Source organism: Glandiceps talaboti, chromosome 8, assembly GCF_964340395.1.
Source record: "Glandiceps talaboti chromosome 8, keGlaTala1.1, whole genome shotgun sequence".
Classification (NCBI taxonomy): domain Eukaryota; kingdom Metazoa; phylum Hemichordata; class Enteropneusta; family Spengelidae; genus Glandiceps; species Glandiceps talaboti.
Genome location: NC_135556.1, coordinates 11,563,910 through 11,569,313, shown reverse-complemented (window position 1 = coordinate 11,569,313; position 5,404 = coordinate 11,563,910).

Sequence of the window (5,404 nt, the reverse complement as noted above, 5' to 3'; positions counted from 1 at the left end):
AACAGTTGTCCCCCAAATATGCACGAGCACCCTCTATGGCGTGTTAAACGTGACAGTACATGTAGTCGTGGTGGGAACATGTACCTATAAAAGTATACAGTAATCATCACTACATCACCATCGGACGACTGTAAGGTTTCCCAATGCAGTCTGACTTCAGTTTTCTGTCGATTTTGGAAGTTCGGGACATTTTCTGTTTTATGCTCACAACACCAGGATGCTATGTTCTGAATTAACTGAAGTGGAACTCCTAGCCTGTGTTTAGTATCAGTGTTACTGTAGAGGTAAAACAAATCTCGAGTGCATGCTAAGATGATCGTTTCAAAGAATCGTTCTATCAAATAAAAAGTTGAGTACATTTAGACTGTCTGCTATAGATGTCAATTCTCTCGACATAAAAATGACACAATAGTACTATAAGTTAACTGAATTGCTCAATGATCTGCTATTTTTCATGCTGGCGGCTCCCAATTGTTAAGTCAATTATCACATCCTCGCATATACCCCTATACATTTGTGTGAAGGCATTGTCCAGCAGGTCATGTACCAAGTGGAGTTGTCATGGGGGTTCAAATACAATCCATTGTGTCACTGATTGTACAAGAATTGTAATGTCCTTTCGGGAAATTGTACAGACACGATTCATTAATAATTCTTGAAGGTTATTAAATCATTGTATGGTAAGCGCGTAAGTTGGGACATTTTTTTGCGATTGCTTTTTGTGTGTGTGTCAACACACAAATATACAGAAAAAAGAAATCTCTAACCTCATGGTTTCTTCTTCTCCTTCTTCTTACCCTCTCCCCCTCTCTATATGTTTGTCTCTGTCTCTGTCTCTGTCTTTCTGTCTGTATCTGTCTTTGTCTCTCTTTGTCTTTCGCTCTGCCTCTGCCTGTCTGTCTGTCTGTCTGTCTGTCTGTCTGTCTGTCTGTCTGTCTGTCTGTCTGTCTGTCTGTTTATGTATGTATGTATGTATGTATGTATGTATGTATGTATGTATGTATGTATGTATGTGTGTATGTCTCTGTCTGTCTGTCTGTCTGTCTGTCTATGTATGTATGTATGTATGTATGTATGTATGTATGTATGTATGTATGTATGTATGTATGTATGTATGTATGTATGTATGTATGTATGTATGTATGTATGTATGTCTCTGTCTGTCTGTCTGTCTGTCTGTCTGTCTGTCTGTCTGTCTGTCTGTCTGTCTCTGTTACTCTCTCTCTCTCTCGCTCTCTCTCTCTCTCTCTCCCTCGCTCTCTCTCTCTCTCTCTCTCGCTCTCTCCGGATAGAGAACAAATATATCGTACTCGAAGATTCAGCGAGTAGAAAGCTTAAACTTTAATATCATCGACTTTTTCACACGCTAAGCACATTTCGTTAATTATAGTAATTAGTGTTCCAATTGTTATTACCCCCATCCTTTAATTACCACCGTAGTACGTCGTTATAATTAACAAGTTCACTCCAATTATCAACTTACTAACTCTACGTCGATATGTATTCACAAAGCACAGGGAACAGCACCTTGTCATGGTCAGTAGGAAATTCTATGTTCGTGAAAAGTCCACTTAAAAAAACGAAAGAATCGTCAACTGCATGAAACCCAACCACTTGGTGGCACTAGCCTCTGGTGTTTTGAATCCGAAGGGTCAACCGCACAATCAAAACATGGTTGCGACGAGGAATCTGATCTCAGACAATTGTTTGGTGGTCTGAGATCTGATGAGTGACGTAGACATCAATGCATACAAAGGGGATCGCCAAATAAAAATAAAAAAACATAAAAGATAAAATCAAGTCATTATTTTTATCAGCCATCGTTTGCCCAAAATATAGAGAAATAACGAAGCGCCAAATATCTTAGATGCCAAATGTAAGCTTAATCAAGACATGGATATAGACTCTAGCATGTATTCACAATACTGAACAGAAGCTTGCATAACACGTTGGATTCTCCCTCAAAAAAAGTATGGAAGAGAGATACACGGCGATTCACCATGATTTCTACAGATTTAAAAAAGATAGGAGTAGTGTTATATGTGTGAGATATAGCAAAGAGTAAACCTTTTAAATCGGTCATTATTATTAGTTAAAACTGAGCCCGAGCATTGCTGTAAACTGTCCTGCACTAATAATTCGTTATACCTACAATTGCGACTTCAACTCAAAAGTCCATCATTGTATCGGTTACCAAGCCTCGTCGCTGATGGCTCACTTCATCATGCTGAGATGGAGGGGGTTGTTAAGGCGCGAGATGAATACAAGCTCGATGTAGGATGAGAAACTAAATTCTTTTAGTTAGGTCTCAGATCCCCCCGCGTTCCCACCCCTACCTCCTTTTGTAACTAAATTGAACAAAATTGAAAACTGTTTTAAACAGCATAACCAATTTCAAATCAGTAGGTAGTAGTAGTAACTAGTGCTATGAATACAAAGCTGGTATGTAGTGAGGAAGTATAGCTTTCACTGACACTTTAATGTAGCTGTACCATATACATATCTATACTATTTACTACATGCATATTTACTATAGCGAGAAAATTCTTCCATTTCTTAATTTGACAACATATTTTAGAAATACATGTATTTGTATTTAGAGGTACACAACAGATTCCTTAATTCGTTTTTGTAGGATGAGAACTATTAATGGTTCAAACCATAGACAATAGTGAGGGATCCCTCTCTATTGTCTATGTTCAAACCCACTAATATAAAATAATTTAGTTTTTTAATCCTAATATTGAACTATTGATTTCGCCCCTAAACTGAGATTAGAATAGTTTGGGAATTCTTACAAATTAAAGTTCTTGGATTCATTTAGGGGAGGGGCGTGAATTTTTTGAGAGCGCGAATGGGGGGGGGGGGGGTGGCTGCGAATATTTTCTTTTCAGGAACCTAACCCCCCGCTATTCCCCTAGGTGCCTCGTTGTGTTACTTATTTTAAGTATGGTAAGGCCCACTACACCGTTTGTACATTGTTGATGATTCTGTGACGCTCCATCATCGACGTTGTCCTATCATGATTTTTGCTTCAGTGTAGCTTCTATGTCAATGTTTTACGTCAAATGCCCTTTCAACCACTTCGATGTTAGTTTTTGTGTCGGAGGCAGCCATGTTTGAAAAAAACCAGTTGTGTGCATACAGTAGAGTGTACATCATGTACTTAGTTGATGTGATCATGGAGGTCTCCCCTTAAACCTCCATGATCACATGCTTGTGTATTTATTCATAAATTATGGTTCTGAATTGTCCTTTTTGTTTGAAAACATTTAAATCTTGTATTTTGGGCCGATGGCCTTTGAGTACGAAATAAATGTGACATAAACACCTTAAACCTCCATGATGTGATATGCTGCCGAGCCTGAAGACGATTTTCTGCGTTTTTATATGCAGACAAGAAAGCTTTTGAACTGAATTGAATTGAATTGAATTGAAAAAAAATTCTGCTGTTGTATCACCATTTGTTGCTGAATAATGACAGCTTACAATGATTGGGGGCGTGCTAACAGACACTACACAACGCTGAAATAAAACGTTTCAAAGGATGATTGCACAAGATGCCGCGAGTATATTCATGATGTGATTTAGAACGCTGACAGAATTTCTCATTCGGTTTTAAGATCTAGGAATTGTACAAACCTCTTTGACGCAGATATGGCAGTATTTGGTATCAATCCTCTCGATGGGAGTGTAGCACAATGCCACAGGAACACAATTAGCATCATTAATCACACTCTCACGACGCCAAGTATACTATACGGAACTCTTTTTTCGACATTTTGTGATAATAATGGTAGTTCGCTCGCGTATACCCGCGAGTCCCAATTTAATGAAACATTCAGAATACCGAGAAAAATGAGAAGTGTGTTTCAAATAGGTTCTTGGAATTTTTGTTCAAATCGTACATGAGGGAGAAGAGAAATATATACACATGACTTGTATATCGATTACTGTTTATCACTGATATTGAATAAAATCATCACTGCTTTTAGTTGTTACGCCATTCACTTATTTAATGAAGTAAGAATGATTTGAAAAAATAACGAAAATTCATTTGAACAAATCAATCGAAAACTAATTTCCTTTAAAGACTGAAATAATTCTCAAAATTTCATGGACCGATGAAATTATTGTCACAATACCCCGACAATATTATGTTGTTGTGTCCGAAGCTAAACATTGTGCAAAAGAATAAAAAGCGATTATTGGAACCATGACCCCAAAACAGATCTAGACTGGAACATAACGCGATTGTGGACACTACGACTCGATAACAGACTGGTTCGTATATAAGTAGAAGTGGAAAGGCACCATCAGTGCTAATGAATCCGGTAAATGTGCGGTACAAGGTGTCATGTTGCCCTATCAGACAGCAATGACTTTGAGTTTATATGAAAACATGTCACACAAAACGAGCAAACATCCCTCAGTAATATAGACGATTAACTTTGATTTCACATGCACTTTAAACTTGACATGTCTATTTCACATCTTTGACAGCTACCAATGAAAAAAACAAAACAAATTACTTTTTCCTGTCACCCCTAAGCCCTAAAGACAGTTCGACATCACTGTAAATGCATCTGTATACACAATTTATCATATACATGTACTCGAGTTACTGGTAAATTCAACCCTGAAAATAGGGAACGTCTATCAAAGTTCGAAATTCATTTGCAAATGACGAATCCAAGGAATGAAGATTCTGAAATGTTTGCCTGGGGTTACACTTTAGAAGATTGCCTCAAATAACCAACACGATGTACGTCATATACGAAATATATATAATCGTCGTGACTTCCTTACTAATGGAAGACGACCTGAGAGGGGAGTTATCTTTTGTGACTTTTGCATGCAGGGCGAGTGCTGTATTATGTGAATCAAGGTAATTAAGACAAAGTCATCGTGACCGAGTGGTCCTTGCTCATATCTGTTTAACCGTTTATTTGCCATAGAAAGAATGAATTTGTCACAGTATGCCATATATATACAGAAATTGACAAACTAGAGAAATTGCACAACACATCTGTATAGAATACAATTGAGAGTTCTATGGCCGGAAAACAGGGAAAAGCTAAAGTGTAGCTTGTAAAAATCTGTTTCCCGAGTTTGGTACTTTACAATTCGTAGAACAATGAGAAATAATGAGGGCTTTCTAAAAGAAGAATGTAAAATTTCAATACAATTGCTCTACAGTAACTATGAAGTACGGAATAATTACAAAATACCGTATTTACACAAGAAAAAAAACTAGTTCAGTCAAAAGATATAAAACAGGTGGAATCAAACATATAATAAAACTATACATATACTTTGGAATGTGCAACAACTGGTAAAGTTTGATGCATCCACAGGCCAAAATTTGATAAGACTGGTAATGTCTACAGAATATGCAAGTTTA